The sequence below is a fragment of the Tachypleus tridentatus genome, chromosome 4, assembly GCF_004210375.1.
Source record: "Tachypleus tridentatus isolate NWPU-2018 chromosome 4, ASM421037v1, whole genome shotgun sequence".
In the NCBI taxonomy this organism is placed as follows: Eukaryota; Metazoa; Arthropoda; class Merostomata; order Xiphosura; family Limulidae; genus Tachypleus; species Tachypleus tridentatus.
Genome location: NC_134828.1, coordinates 40,353,577 through 40,371,671, shown reverse-complemented (window position 1 = coordinate 40,371,671; position 18,095 = coordinate 40,353,577). Strand labels below are relative to the sequence as shown.

General features: G+C 31.6%; 1 protein-coding gene across 3 annotated transcripts in view; it reads right to left on the bottom strand.

The window, feature by feature from the left end:
- The window catches only part of Sos (Son of sevenless guanine nucleotide exchange factor), a 109,486-nt gene that overhangs the window by 84,876 nt on the left and 6,515 nt on the right, over nt 1-18,095 (bottom strand). The window lies entirely within an intron of this gene.

Below are 18,095 nucleotides of genomic sequence, written 5' to 3'. Positions count from 1 at the left end.
ATTCCAGTGGAATTGTTGGCACATATTTAGTTACAAAATGTACACCTGCCAATCATTGTGAAACTGATTTACTCTCTCTGAAATAATGCCAGATCTCAATAAACAACTTGGGCATTATTGCATTTTTTCAAACTACTTAATTGGCATTACAAATTTGCAGTCAAAAGTTCTTTAAAAACAACAACTCCATTTGGAACAAGTAGATGCTTAATGAACAGATCTGTATACAAACAATAAATTTCTGCATTGAAAGAGAAATAGTTATATAATGTTAGGAACTAACTGACTGATCAACCTTATTTCTAGAATATTATAACTAATCCTGACAACTGTGGATCCAACCACCTATTTTCTAAACCTTTTTTGAGTACACCACTTTCTGTGTAACAGATTACTTGACAGTTAACATATTAAAGCTTCAAAAATATAAGTAGTGCATAGAATAATAAAGAAATAGTACACAGAAAACAGCTACAAGTTACTATAACTTTGCAATGACTTCAGTTAAATAGTACGTATGCATAATATATGGCATAAATTCTAAAACTCATTTTCAAGAATGTAGGATTAAGCCTACATTAAAAACAAAAAGGACTAGATAGGAATTCTCTAGAGTAGAGCATCTATTAAAATTTATCTGCCAAGTAGTTTATTAGGAGTCATACATTTCACACTTGAGCTGTTAACTAATAGAGAACAAAAAATGAAAAGGTAATATGAAACTGCAAAAACATGTAATAACATACATCCAACAAAATTATTTTTAACTAAAGAATCTTCTGAAAGTTATTTTTTGTATCCTACAGTTTAACCAGTCTATACATATATCAACCACAATAATTAAAATAAGTCTGATCTGTTACATAAAATGTCAAAAAATTACTCAACAAGTCATAGTATTCCAACCATTTTTTCTATATGTTATATGTCAAGACAACTGCTTCCAAAACACCAATACCAGAAAGAATGTCAATGTACATGACTTTTTCCTCTTAATAATCACAGCTAAATAAACTATAGTGAATTGAAATTTTTAACAGGAAAATGAAACACTTTTATCTTTACAGTAGCAGTCTCTACCTTAAATAGACTAACATGTGCAGATAAGAACAACAAGACTTTGAACTTTGAAGCCTCTGGTTCAGTGTTTAGCTGAAGAAATAGTTCCTAGAATTTATTAATAGAAAGTAGGTTAACATGTATTGAAGTAAATATTGCCTTATGTATATACTTTAGCCTTCATTATTTACAGTATTGAGCCCTAACTACCTTGAAAGTCAAACTTTCAGGACTAATTTATATTGAAATCTATAGTAACAGTCTATCACAAAATAATACTGAACTGCTCAAATAGATAGTCTCTTCATATGAGTGACAAACACATTAAAGAAAGGTTTCTCTTACTTTATGGAGGAAGTACCTGAAGACAGTTATTAAAATTCTGACCTAAACCCTGTCTAAAATCAAAGCAATATAGGTAACAAAACAGTTGCTTTGCTAATATCAATACCAAAAAACTACTTTTCTCAAACTCACAAAACCTGCAAATATAAGCATCAATAATATGTAGTTTCTAATTACTTCTTAAAATATTTAACTTACTTGTTGGATTAAGCTTGTCATGATATTACTTTGAGAGATCATCAAATATATATCCATACACTAGTGTCTGGTTGTTTGAAACATAACTCAAATATTTCTACAAACTTATACATGGCACCACAAGCCACTGTTCTTGGTGTTTTTCACCTATGGTAGGTTTTGTTTTTAATTTATTAAAGAAATATGCATTTTTAAAGAAATTTTATACCTCTATAGACTTGCTCTTTACCCTCTAATGCTTTGCCTTCTATAATATTACCATAAATTATGTAACATACATACAACCATAGTGCCTCCTAAGCACATCATGTTTAACCTCTAGTAATATGCCCACATTTTTCTTGGCTTTTTTTTCAGAGCTGAGATTTTTTTTTTTCATTCTTGGTGTCATTTTCAGGAACTTTCTATGTTCCATTCAGTAGTTTAGATGTAGGCTATAACATGATAGTAATAATAAGCACAAAACATGCTGTTCTGTAAGAAATATTCCTTTCAGTCAAAAGTGTGTGAACACTTACAATAACAAGCAAATAACAATACTGAAATGAATTTTATTACAAGGAAGTGTAAAGACATCAACTTGGACATGAAAATTTGATAGAAGACCTTGTCAGTGAGGAAAACTGATGTAGAAAATAAAAAGGTAATTAGATACAAATATCTCTAACTGTAAGATAACTTCAAACAAATATTTAGACATGGTGAAAAAGAGCTGACAGGTTTCTAAATCTTATTGTAATTTTGTACAAGACACTAATGAGTGACAAAGTCTTCCAGTTATGGTCTCCTCAGTACTGTACATAAGCTTGTTGGAAGGTTTTAGAAACAGTTACTCAAACGATTCAAATTACCAATAATTTAAAAAATGTTAATATTTCCCTTAGCATTTATTTATATTCAAGTATTCCTGTGATTGCATGAAGACTATTGCTTTAAATGTATAAAATGTATTTCAAACAGAACTAAATATTGGCAGTTAAACATTTGTTCAAAATCATTATATCCTAATTTATTACATAAATGTTAATAATAATTAAACTTGCTACATAACCCTTTCACTACAAACTCGGTATAATATACAAGTTTGTCTACACATTTTCACACTAAGTATTTGCACCATAACTTTTGATATATCATGTGTATCTTCACAAAATTTGGTAGGCTTTAGTAAAGATTACAAATATTTTATATACAACAAATCAGGGTTTTTAATGAAATATTGTTACAAGAGGTTTGTATGTAAAAATAGTTTTTTTGTTACTAGTTTGAATGCAAAGTGATTTCATGTTACAATTAATAAACTATTCTTTGTCCAAAAAATCTAATATTATTTGTGTAATCTCTAGGACCTCCTAAATACATCCAAGTGTTTGTTGTAAGTAAGACTATATTCTATGTTATTTTCTATACTCTAAATACGTGGGGGGTCTGTCACTTGACCAACCTCACAGCCATCATAAAAAATTAAGTAATAAATATAAATTATCCTTTTTTTCATGCTAAAATGACTACATATTATGACATGAAAATACAAGTCTTTGGTTGAAGTTGCTTAAGTCTCATAACTCTATATATTTATAATTTTTTATTATATTAACCTTCCAGTTATGCCTAGCTAACATTACATAAGTTGCATTGATGCAGTGCATGTGCACTCATGTTACATATCCAGTAATATAAGACTGACCTTCAGTCTTCCCTGTGTTGGCTGTGTTTTAATGGACTAGTATTTTGTAATATATAGTCACATTTCAATTATTATACATTATATACATACATTATTACTACTTAGAAACAAATTGAATGTATTTTTCTTTAAATACAGAACAACAAATCAAGAAGTAAAGCAAACAATTATCTCTTATTTTGTACTCGGTTGCTGCTGAATATAGGTTGCTAAGCCTTTTAAAATTTCACATGTCGAGGATATCAAACATTTTTATGTCATATACACAGCTGAATAATCAAAAAAATCATACATAACTATAGTGATACCACTGAATTCTCTTATAATTTATCAAGCTTAGTAACTGAGATGTATTTAGGTCTGAAAAAAGTATGATACTTTGGGTAGACTAAAGACATGACCTATTTCCTTGAAATCTTGGATCAAAAGAATGTAATAGCATTTTCACAGATTAAGATAGCTGAAAAACCCACTAGGCAGACATTCTAAACTGATGATTGGTTATTCACATCATATATTGAAGTATGTGTATATAAGAGACCACTTCCAAAAGTGGAAAGAGGTGAACGGAGGGCCACTGCATTTCAGTACACAAGTTATAGCTCAGGAAAATAAAAAGATACAAGATTATTTTATTTTACAGCTTGTTAATATTAATAGAGTTCTTAATTTGTTTTAAACTATAGATTTAGTATTTTGACATCACAAATATCTAATTTAGATGTGTTCTTTTAATATTTACTTCCAAATTAAGAAATTAACTCATACATAATATTAGAGTTTGAATCATAATTTACAGTTTGATTCCAAACTCACCGACATAAAACAGTAGTTCAATAAAATTTTGAATGCACGTCAACAAATGATATATGGCCTTTGACCCTTGACTCATAGTTACAGGGTTAATGCCTTTCAAATGTAACAAAACAAAATAAATGCTGTAGAGTTTTCATTTCATGACACGTCTTACTTCAGGTAATAATTTGACTTTCTATTAACATAAACTGGATAAGAATTTGAGTACTTCCTAACAAGAGTTCAACTGATAATAAATACAAATAGCATTAAATTTTATCTTTGATATGAATTAATAAACTGTATTTAAGAACATTAAATTTAACATTATCAGTTTGTAACTTGCAGCACAGTCATTCACCTCCTTCTTGGTATTATTTACATTTCAAACTATCTGTTCAGTTCATACTCGAATCTTTTGCAAGTTTGGCAGTCTCAACAGAAAATTCTGGCTCTGCAAAAGATTCATACACACTTTAATTAAGGTCAACCAATTTAAGTGGAACATAACTGTTCATATGTTGAACCTTCATTCTGTTTCCTCTGATCAAAATACACATACTGCTTGGTATATGTATCAGCATTATAATCCTCATTGAAAGAAGTTTGTTGCACATTTTTTAGTATACAATCCTGTACACACTAGGAATCACTGGATCACTACACAATATTCGAGGAAAATGAAAGAAGCAACACAGATAATGCCATAAATACCTTTCACCATGTCCAAGTGGACAAAATCTCCAACACTCAAATTATGACTTATTTTATAGGTACTATTACAACTTAGTCTAGTTCAGACTTCTGTTGCTTCATACTGAGCTGAGCCAAATAGTCTTCACTCTAACAACTAAAACTTTGAGAATTTCATAACACAATTTTCCTGAAGGAAACTTTCCCCACGTATTCAAAATTCATGTAAATTGACTTAAAGATAAACTCCTTACATTTTCTGACAGCAAAAAAGGTTTGCTTTTCATCACAGATGATGATTGGATGAGTATATGTAAGCAACTTAATTCTCAAGATTACTAAATTATATTATAAAAATTTTTTTTAAAGATTCATTCTTGGTACATCTGATTCAAAGATGTTAATGCACATGTATTTTAATGCAAATCCTAAAAACTTGACCATTTTCTTAACTCTGAGCAAGATGTAACTGACCATGATTTATGCTTTCACTGTTTTTTCACTGATGACTAGAATTTGATAAGTAGACTTATTTGGACTAAATTTAACACCCTAGAACTTTGGTGTATTTTTAGCAAAAGTTTTAAAACAAGCTTTGGGTCCTCCTCCTGAAAGTCAGTATTGGGTGTTACGAGAAGTTAAAACCTTGGCCATGCTTTACATTACTGCACCTTGATACTGAAGTATAATATGAAAGCTGAGACCACCAGGTATTTCTCTAGAAGTAACTTCTTTATCCTCTTTAAGCTACAACACTATGGAGCCTTTAAGACTATTTTCTTCCATCAAATCAAAACATAATATCTGCCATATCTTCCTATAATTGTTATGAGTCTTTTAACTAAATAACATCAATGTAATATTTACAGTGTTAATAACTGGTTCATCCCACAGTTTATTCCATCACAATGAATGTGCATGCACACATATATACTTTGGCTTTATAACATGATCAAGTTTTTAATTCAGTATTCAGTAAATGAGTTGACAGTTAAATTAATTTTGAAAGGACAGAGCTGTCATGTGTTACAAAGAAGTTGACTAGTATAGACTTTTGACTATGTTCAGTAACACATCTCTGATATAAACTGCATTCAATAACGACCTCCAAGCATGATTTTCCTACTGTGTAATCAACAATCCTTTCCATGTCAGAGTTTAGAGAACACACAACATGCTAAGACTGAGTTAGCTTCATTAGGGTATTTTTTACAAATACAATATTCATGTGCTCATTCGTTCTAATTGAACTGAGAGCACATTCTTAATTAAATTACTTACAGGTAAAAGTCTTTGATATTTGTTCTGGTTTCCTTGCTGGTGAGAAATATGTTCTACACTACTTTTATTCTTATTTACTCTCGCTGAATAATTTTTACATATTATAACCTTTACAGTTACATAAATGAATGAATTTAAAAAACCATATACACTATGACCTAATCACATCATCTTTACGTGTAAAATTAGAGCATCACAAAAATTCTGAAAGTTGTCAGATCATTCCTACCATATATACCTAAAACTGGAAAAGACATTAGCCAGAATGTTTGGATGAATGTTACACATTTAAGCATTTAAATCAATACATAGATTGGAAAATAAGGATCTGATTGAAAAAAATTATAAAATCCAAGTATGTTCATGAGAAACAGCTGGAGAATAACATTAAAACTAACAGCAAGGATTTTTCAAGTATGTTACATGTAAGTAAAATGTTGAAAAAATGGAATTGGAATCTTAAAATATGCTGAAGACGAGGTTTTTGTTGAAGCTTATAAAATGAATAACCTTTTAAATATTTTCATCTGTTTTAAAGAGAGAAGTATTTGCAATATTTCTGGCCTTTGCCATTTTATGAGAAATATTGAAATTGACATCAATCATGTAAATATTAATCTTAGGTAGTAAGCAGAAAGACAGATTAAAAATACTAAAGGTAAAGTCCCAGGTTTTAAAGGAGGTCAAGTATCAGATATACTAACATCTCTGTTGAATTTTTAGTAGATAAGCAAATGCCAGGATTGCAGTTGCTAATAATCATTGTCCTAGAAATTAAAAATCTGAAATTAACATGGTTGATATATTTTCATCACTCACATTGATTAGTGTCATGTAAAAATAACAGTGATTAACAAAACTTAACTCAATGCCATTAAAATAATTAGAATTTCTGCAGATACAAAATTATTAGTAATTTGATAATGAGTTGATATTGAAAATTAATTAGTTATTGACAAAATTAGCATTTTTGTCAAACCACTTTATGAAAAATTTGGCAGTTCAGGATTGGTTGGTTGGTTTGGTGTTTCATGGCACAAAGCAGCTGTGCCATCTGCACCAAACATCCAGTAAAAAGTTAAAGTATATTCAGTAAAATTCATAAAAGGAAATTAAGGTAAAACAAAATAATGTCTTAAAAAATAAATAAATAACACTAAAACCAATATTTACATCTTGTCTACAATGGTAAGAGAAAAACTACAGTAATACAAGTTGTAAAGGACTTTCTGTAGCATAATTGTAATTATCATAACTCGCCAGGAAGACTAAGAAGTTCAAAAAAACTACCATCAGTAACCTGAAGTCGGCCTTTCCAGTCCTGCTTCCGAGTTACTTGATGTTATGGCCATTTTCAGAATGTAAAGTAATAAAAGTTTTAAAAGACTTGCAACAAAAGTTTAATTATAACTCACCAGGATGACCAACAAGTAGTTCAAACAGCAGCATTAGTCACCTGAAATTGGCCTTTCCAGTCCTGGTTGCGAGTTATTTGACATTACAGCCATTTTCTAATTTCAAATTAAACTAAATGTACTTTGATTCTTAAAAGGGAATCATATTAAAAAAAGCTCTAATGTATAAATTAAAAAACTTAAATAGCATTAAAGATTAATGGCCTTTAAAAAGCTAAAAACATTTCTAAGGTGAACAGTGTCACCATCGATAATAACTCTGTCTAACGTTACAGATAAACCTTGGGACAGAACATGTTTAAAATGGTGCAGTTATTGAAAGTTGTAACAATGGCAAGACAGTAAAATGTGGCTTATTGTTACCCGAGTGTTACACAAACAACATATTGGTGCATCAGTCCCAGATAAAAGAAAACCATGAGTTAAAAAACTATGACCAATGTGTAGTATAGTTAGGACAACTTCCTCTTTCCAAACCTTATGGAAGTAAGATGGCCAAAGTCCAATATAAGGTTTTATTTGGAAAAGCTTGTTTTCATGTTTCTCACTCCAAGTCAACTGCCAACTGGCACAGAGTTGAGCCTTGAATACCAGACCACAATCAATATGGAACAGGCATAGCTGTGATTGTGTCAGGGCGGGTAGATTTAGCTGCGGTGCCAGCAAGCTCATTCGCATGAATACCAATGTGGCCCGGTATCAAGATAAACTTGATAGAAGTAGATGTTAAAGAGAAATGGGCCAGTCACTTTTGAATATCAGCAAGAACAGGGTGTGAACTAAAGTGAAGTGATTCCAGGACCAGTGGCGAATTAAGCGAGTCAGTATAAATAGTGCAGTTTGAGTACTGCTTAGCTTCTATGTGATCCAGGACAAGAGAAATGGTATACAGTTCAGCAGTGAACATAGAAGCTGTAGAGGGGATTCTGCATGCAACCACCAAACCAAAACCACAACAAACCATGGCAGATCCCATACAGTCACCTGATTTCAAACCATCTGTATAAATAGGAATGGAAGGATGATTTGAAAGATGTTCAGCAAATAACAGACAGTATTTCCAATCAGGAGTGTCTGCTTTTCTCAGATGACTTAAAGATAGGTCACATTTGAGAATTGTAAGAAGCCATGGTGGGATGGGCTGACCAGCAGATACAGCAATGTTATCCAAGGACAGACCCAATTCATCCAACTGTTCCTGGATAAGAAGGCCAAAAGGAGCAATGGCAGATTGTCTGTTCTGAAAAAGTATGGCCCACCGAGGAAGGAAAACACAACCCTAGACGGGATACTTTGGTAAGGAATGAAGTTTTGAAGCATATAGTAATAACAGTTGCAAATGGCAGAGTTGCAAAAAAAAGTTCATGAGACTATGTATAAGCTCTGAACTGGGGAAGTGCAGAAAGCTCCAGTGCAGAGCCAAAGACCTTGATGATGAATGGGGTCCAGCATTTTCAAGGCTGAGGTTCTGGCAGAGCAACAGACCAGAAATCCATAGTCAAGTTTTGATTGAATAAGAACACGATATATCTTTAGCATAGAACATAGATCCACTCCCCAAGTGGTGAAAGAGAGAACACAAAGGATATTCAGTGCTCTTGTACATTTGACCCATAGCTGTTTGATGTATGGTATAAAGGTCAGCTTATGGTCAAAGATATGCCCCAAGAACTTTGCCTCAGGAACCATAGGCAGCACAACTTCACAGATATAGAGAGTTCAGGATCAAGGTGATTACCCCGTTGCTGGCAAAAGTGCATGCAAACAGGTTCAGAGAGAGAGAAGTTAAAGCCATTTAGTGTGGTCCACTTCAGTAAACGACTGACATGACATGTGAAAGTCATCAACACAGAGCCTATTCGCAACAGCAAAAAGGGAGTTGTTCAGTGATAGCATTAATCTTCATACTGAAAAGTGTGACACTCAAAAGACAGCCCTGAGGTAGTCCAAGTTCCTGAAGAAAAGAAAGGTATAATGTGGAACCCATATAAATGAAGGTCTCGCAAAATGCCATACCTCCATGTTGTATCATAAGCCTTCTCAATGTCAAAGAATATTGATACAAGATGTTGCCAATTGAGAAAGGCTTCTCTGATTGACGTTTCAAATCGAATCAGGTGGTCCACAGTGGAGAGCTGTCATCAGAACCCACACTGGGTAGACAAGAAGAGGTTGTTTGGTTCAAGGAACTAAATGACAGGAGCATTAACCATCTTCTCTGAGGTCTTACAGAGACAACTCATCAAAGCAATTTGACAGTAATTTGAAGAAACCTTCCCAGCTTAGAGAAAGGTATGACAATAGCCTGGCACCAGGCATCAGGAAAAAACATTCTCTTGCCAGATCTGGTTCAAAACAATCAGAAGAATAGCAAGAGGAGCATGAGATAGATGGCGCAGCGTTTCATAGTGTACATCTTCGGGTCCGATCGATATACTGCCAGATTAATGAAGGGCCAGTTTGAGTTCCACCAGTGTAAAGGGACGATTATAGTCATAGAGACAATCAGCTTGAAAGGAAAGAGATGAGTGCTCTGCCCGAGTCTTGATGGCGAATAAAGTAGAGGAAGAAGCAGAAGTGCTAGATACCTGACAAAAGCTTTCACATTGTCATAATATATAGTCATAAAAATGGTGGAAAAACAGACATGAATGTAAGAATTATCACAGAAGATAACAAGAAAAAAAGGAATCAGATAACAAAAGACCCAATAACATAACAGCAGAAGGCCACTTCATTTACCAACAACAGATTAATTATATAGAAAAAAAAACAAACATATACATCAAGATCACTAGAATATAAAAAAGAACTAATGATTAAGTAAGAACAGATAGTACTGCCCATTAATAGTTAATTCAGTTTTACAAATGATTTGTAATACATTTTTTATGAATATTTATGATTCAAGTATTACAATAGACAATGTCATCAAGTATTTCTCTTTGAAAACACAGAACACAAAAAGCATAGCATAGTTAATTCACATATAGTTCCACTTAATTTTTTCAATCAATGCACAGAATAAATCTTGTCATATGCACCAGTAGTAAGACAATGTATGGGTGTGTGCTACTAGTTTCCTTTAGGGGAAGGGTATTTTTAGACTATCAACTCTATTAGATCATGTTACATAATTTATCTTGACAGTCTCATGTTTTTTTACATTTTTCAAATAGTCAAAAATTTTAATTTACAAGTTAATTGAATATCGATACGTGTTAAATTTATCTCTGCCAACAAGACTGATAAACACAGTTTTCTTTCTTAACACAAATATATTTTAATACACTAATAATAATAATAATTCAATTTATAATAACATTTGTTCAAACAGTTATAAAAAATAACAATTTACATACAAAAGTTTTACAAACTTTCAAACAACATTGAGTCTTCTATCTGATCTGGAACAGAATACTTTTTCGACAGTTCATGATGAGCAAGTTACTTTGAGCTGATATCAGCATAGTGCACTAACAGGTAGCTAGCTATCCCTTCATACGAGTTTTTTTTTTGACAAAAATATGCAATGTGTTCATAAAAATACTAACATTTGAAGTTAATCTGCTGAAGTTAAACAATTTGTAATGTTTAAAATCTTTTAATGTTCCTGGTTAAATGTCTGTAGTTTTCCAATTCATTAGCATTTATTACAGTTATAGCTTCTGAGGTTTATAGTATATTAACTGTAGTAAACCAACAATATTAATTGTCTCTGCATTGCACTGGTTACCCTTTATAAGCTTAAGAGGAGATTTTCTAGAAATTTCAACTAAGGCAACAATACTGATATTTTACACACACACACACACACACACACACACAGTATATAGTTGATTCTTACACTTTAGAATATTCTACAAATTTAGGGAATAGATGAGAATTTCACAATACCAATTTAACAGTATAAGTTACATGAATTTCTAAATATATATTTAACTATAACAAACATAGATATCAAAATAAATATACAACAGTAAACCTGTTACAATCATGAGGTCACTTTGCTATGTTACCAGCTGGTTATTTGTGCTTTAGGCCTATTGACCATCTGGATCAGTAAGACGATCATCATGTTGAAATTTCTCACAATTACTGGGGATATGAGTGGCAAGGTTCTTGCACCTTGGATAAAATGAAACCCCTGACCAAAAATAAGTTTTTCCCTAACAATTTTTTTTTATAAATCTCTTACCTATATATCAGTGTATCAAATTCCTAAACATTATTCTTATATCATTTAAACAAGACAAACTAAATGTTAAAAATCATCTTGCAAAATTTCAACATATTTGGGCAAGCTGTTCTTGAAGTACTGATGCTTTATTAGGAGAGTGTATGACAATCACATATTCTAATTCTAATCTAAATAACAAAAATATTATTATAGCACAAGAAGCACTACATATTTTAACAAATGTTATTATAACATTTTGACTTTTAACACAAAGGAATAACACATTCACTGTTGTAAAATTTAATATTCTTTAACAAATATGCTGCTCATAGGACAAATGTTTATTAAAGTAATACTTTCCACACAAAAAAAAAACAAGAAGTTTCAGCAATCAACTCATATTTCCGATATTTATAAAACAACAGAACTTAATGAAATCCTCCAGACCATCCTGTATTATTTTTACACATGCTTTGAAACTGTGCATATTAATTCATCAGTAGCAAAAGTTCTTTGAGTTAACTTGACCATGTAGTGACTGATAAATCATGATAACAAAAGTATTATTTACAAAAGTTCTTTGAGTTAACTTGACCATGTAGTTTCTGATATATCACAATTAAAATATTTTCAGTTTTTTGCAAGTTTTGTTTGTTCACAAGATCACCAGATTATACTTACAAAGAACCAATCTGTAACTTGAAATTATACATAAAGGACACTTTTTAAACAGAAACAGACTTACTACACAACATCCATATTTATGACTGCATTATTACTAAAGCATCACAGTGTTCCATCATACACAGCAATTTCAGAGGAAAGCATATTGCTGGATATGAATATCAGTCATCAACAGTAATACTGAGTAAAAGTATTATACACTCAAATATTTTTGAGTTTTCATTTTGTTGTTATATAATATTGCTTATTACATTAAACAGAAACTGCTACTAAGTAAAACCTTTATAAGCCACATTATAATAATTCTAGACAATAATAAACATGTTGCTTGTACTCAAATATACTAGCACTACAGAAGTTAATGATAATTAATATCTCAATCCTAAGAGTATAACATAGTCAGAAAGCCAATAAATTCAATCTGCATATGCTCATCTTTACCTTCAGCCTTTATTAATTCCCATCTTATTTATTGCTTGACAAATACAGAGTTACCACCTTTTAGAAATCCATTTCAATGAGATTAAAAAAAAAATTAGAATTTTGAGCAAAGAATCTGTTGGCCTTAAAGGGAGATCCAAGGGCATGCTCCCCATAAAATTTCTTATCTAATGAAACAAAATGGTGTATCTGGTATATTTCCTGGATCAATGTGATGCTGAATATGACCTGAATCTAGTTAGTCCAACTACAAAGCATTATTATAAAAAGCTACTAACTTGAGTCAAACATGATTTGCAAGTCTAACATTCAAAGATTAAGTGTTAGTAGTCCTGAAATTAGAAAATATTTCTAATATATTATTCAAATAACTGATGCATCAAATTATATATTGAGAGGTAAGCAGAATTTATTCACTGGCATAAGTTCATCTCTTTCTATAGATTCATGTCACATTCTTGAAATCCCTTGCCCATGTCACTATTTGTTAGTCTAAATGAAACATTCTACATTTTAATTAATTTTTTCAAAACATATCTTCAAATAGTGATATTACATATTGCCATTCATATTCTGCTTTATAAAGGTTCTCCTTAACTGTCACTGTGGTCCCTCCCAGTACAATGGTAAGTCTACAGATTTGCAATGCTAAAATCAGGGGTGCTATTCCCCTCAGTGAACTCGGCAGATAGCCTGATGTGTTTTGCTATAAGAAAACACACACACACTATCACTGTTAATGTTCTACCTGTCTCTTGAAGATATTACCTGTACACAACCCTAACTTAAACTGTACTATGATGTATAGGACAATTACACAACATTATGACAATACAATGCAGTATGTGTTACAGGTAATTTGTAGCTATGTATATTTTGTTTTATGATGAATTAAAACAATTCTTTTATATAACTCTCATAATAGTTTTTGAATTGAATAAATATATTAAATACAGGTACATATAAAAGCTCAACAAAACTGGATGGAACTGCTTTATTTTTGAATGTACAGGATTTACCTGAATGACCAAGCTGTTCATTTTGATGAGATTTAAATATTTTCTACAGAAATATATCAACGATGAAATATATCCAGATCATCACGTACTCTTTCTATGACTAACGATAAGGGAATTGTTTACTAATCTGTTAAAATTTGTAAGATGTTTGTTTTTGAAATTCATGCAAAGCTACACGAGGGCTATCTGTGCTAGCCGTCCCTAATTTAGCAGTGTAAGAATAGAGGGAAGGCAGTTTATCATCATCACCCACTGCCAACTCTTGGGCTACTCTCTTACCAACAAATAGTGGGATTGACCATCACATTATAATGCCCCTACAGCTGAAAGAGTGAGCATGTTTGGTATGACAGGTATTCGAACCCACAACCCTCAGATTACGAGTCAAGTGCCTTAACCACCAGACCAAATTTTGTAAGATCAAAATAACTTATTTAATGAAAATAGTTTATCTCTTAATAGTAATTTGTTAAAGTATTTTAGTCTATAGTAGAATAATTTTTATGGCCTAGGTTTAGAGAGATGAAACAGTCTTTTCTTGAGTTCATACACTCAGTTCAAGAAGGAACCTAGCTACAATTTATGTAATACTGGCCTTGACAAATATTTTCAAATCCAGGAACCAGGTGTGCCTAACCTTCGCAACTGTTTATACTGGGAAATAAGGGCTACACTATTGCCTTGATCATCCTCAATCCTTAACTATCCAGTGTTTTCTCCAAATTTTCTCAAAATAATTGTGCCATTACAACTGTAGATAGTAGTGTATATGTTTTAGAGAAATTGTTACTCAGAAATTAATTTTGGTTGCAAAAGTTCAGGTGTTGAATGTTACCTAAGATTTTTGCATGCAAGATATGGTATGCATTCAAATCATTAGTCATCTGGTTTAAACTTAGTTTTGCCTCTGTTATGTTTAGTTTTTATAACAGAAATAAAAATATATGTGGCTTGGTTAACTTTATTTGATAAGTGATTAAAAACAGAGTATAGAAAAACACACAAACTACACTTAAGATTTCTTAAAGAGTTCACTCAACTTCAATTGTTATCTGCTGTTCTGTGCTATTGGAGTGTTGTCCAGTTATGTGTGTTTCTTCACTACAGACAATTAGTACCTTCAGTCTCTTTTAACAAAGGCTTTTTTATAATAGTTTTCAAGCACAGATTTGCACTAACTTGTGACTCATTTTTCACAAGTAATGACGGGGTGAGAATGCACTTCTGTATCTTTCGCAGAAAAAGTACAAAACTTTAGGAACTACTTTCACCTGTGTTATTTATTCAACTAAAACTAGAACAGCCAATCAAAGAGGAGGTAATATAGTAGAAAAAGTGGAATTAGACTTGGGTAACTCATGAAATTTGGATAAATCAAGCTTAATCAACTGACCTCTAGCTTTCATAATTATAACTGTGACGACTTTTACAACTTTTCCTGATAATACGACTAAATAACAGTAAAAAGAATTTACAATGAGAAGCTTAAATATATTTAAAATTTTTACTTAGATCAAGCAATGTGATAACTAATGAGATACACTAGTACCTCGACTATCTCCTGTTTCTGTTATCCATGATTTTTTACTTTCCCTAGCCCAATGGAAATAATCAAGGCACCAGTATATATTATTTACTTTCAGAGCAACGAGTGCATCCTAGTGATCACATGATATCAACAACCACTTGATACTACTGTCTGAACTAACTGCCTTTAGTCACACCTGAGCCTAAGCACACTGATTGATTAAATTGATAGAAAATAAAAATGAAATGAAATTAGTAACTTGTTGTGCAACCAAAAAACTTCATTTGTGAAAAAAAGATAAATAGCTGAATCTGCCATTAAAATCACAGAACTATTTTTGTATTCTGTGAACCCTGAATCAAACTGCTCTACATTAGAGTTCTATTTATCACAGCTCTACACACAAATAAAATAGAAGAAAATAGCAAATACCACAATAAATTTCTTAGTCATTATGTTGACCCAGAACCTGGGATATATTGAAGCCTGATGTAATATTATAGCTGCCTTTATACTCCTTAACAATCAACAGAAAACAAAAAAATTATCTACAGAAAACAATGATTATGCTTAAGGTATGCCTATTGGTTATGCTTAACACAACAGAAGTAACCCATACATGATTTTTCTGGCACTAATGATAACCCTGAAGAAACACTATCACATGAAATTCACTGACTTTGGTTGTGGTATGAAATTTGATAAAACAATTGTAATTACTTGTCATAAGACATTAGTATAAAGACTATTATATTTAACATTATATGCTTCACTCAGTCATTTCAAGAATTAGAAGAGTGTATAGCAAGAGTATTTTAACCATACCATATCTGTCACATCTACTTCCAACACACACTTTGTTCAATCTGGAGTTCATCAGACTAGTCAAGACACAAATATACAGTAGTTGTTGAAAAACTATATTAGCCAATTATTACAATGATGTGAATACATTTCCCAAGCTGGTGAAGCATGATTATCATTAATCATATTTGTCATTAGAAAAGGCAATAAATTCTCTATCTAACCCGAGCCAGCTTGATGAGCCTTGAACTGAGCAAAACAAGTATGATTGAAATAGTGTTATTATATAATCTTCAAATTCTTTTATCTCTCCCAGTGGCCTCTGACCTGCGAGAATCATGTAATATTTAACATATGAATTCTCACTATACACATATGATGGGGGGATTACACAATACTGAAACACTGCATCAATCTGAAATGTGGTACAATGAGGATAAAAAGCTGTAACTGGATGTACACAAAAAATGCACATTGATATCTAAAGCTGTATTAAACTGATAAGGTAGCAAGTTTCTATTTTGTCATTTTATTTTCTTATCACAGTGATTTTCACACAGTTTTGCACTTATCAAGTATTGTAGCTATCAACTAGTCTCAAAGTGAAGCAATATCAAAAATGTCAGGAATACTTATCTATGTCATCATAATCACTCTGTATTACCAAACCATAAGCAAAAGAGCAATGAAACACTGCACTAAACCAATAAACAGAAGAATCATTTCCAAAATATAACAATCATAAATCCACACCTAAACCTGAGATCCACTCAAGTCTCTAGTATTTATGCTTATATTTTTAACTCATTAATTCCACTAGTCAGAACACTGAAAAGGAATGCCATACATTTTCACATTGTTAAAAAACTGTTAAGTAAATTTTATCTGATTTGTAGGACTGCAAAATAAAGGCACATATTCAAATTATTAAAAAAGTGATTATTAAACAGTTTATTAAGCTTCTAAAAATTAATAACATGACCTGTCAATTAATCAACAAAGTATGTTTAGTCAGGTTTTACGGTGTCACTTGACAAATTGCACAATTTGAAAATAAAACTATTAACAATAAATACAGTTGTGAATAAATATCCTAAATCGAAAAATATTCATCATATTTTTAGTTTCTACCATACACAATAACAGTAAGAATTTATTTGATATGGTTTACAATTATGCATTTTTGAGATAGTTGATCACACAATACCACCCTCACAAACAATTTTGATTCAAATAATGCAAGTTTTGATATTTTAAAATTTAACATGTTATTACTGATATAACCATATTGAACTTGTTGAAAATGGCATCATTGCAATTGTAATTTATTTAAAAACAAAATTTCTAATTCAATAACTGAATGCTATTTTTCTGCTTTGTATATTTAATTACAATTGTCATAGACATGACTTGAGACCAAAATGTGTAAAAGGGGGCAAAAATTCTTATAGCATAACAATGCTTTGGAACACTATGGGACCTATTGGTCCATTTAGGCTGTCCCACCCTCTAAACTAAACTAAAATATAGTCATCAAGTTTCTCTTAACTCACTTAAATTTACTACCCACACAACATTTGAATGCAACATATTCTAAAAGCCAACCATCCTGGTAGATATATAAAACTATTTTAGCTGAAAATGACTCCTATCCTACCAAAATTTATACTTGTGTTCCCTAGTCCTACTATTCCCACTGTTAAGTACAATAAAAAATGATGATGCATCAACACTATCAATTCCCTTTACGATCTTAAACATCTTAGTCACATACCCTATTAATTTCAAGAGAAAACAAGAGACTTCAGCCTCTACCCCATATGAGAAATCTTCAATCTCAGGCATCATTCTAATAACTATTCTCTGAACCCTTTCCAACAATTCAATGTCCTTGTAAGAATCCCAAGACTGAATACGATACTCCAAATGTGGCCTAACAAGTAACCCACACAACAGTATTATTGCC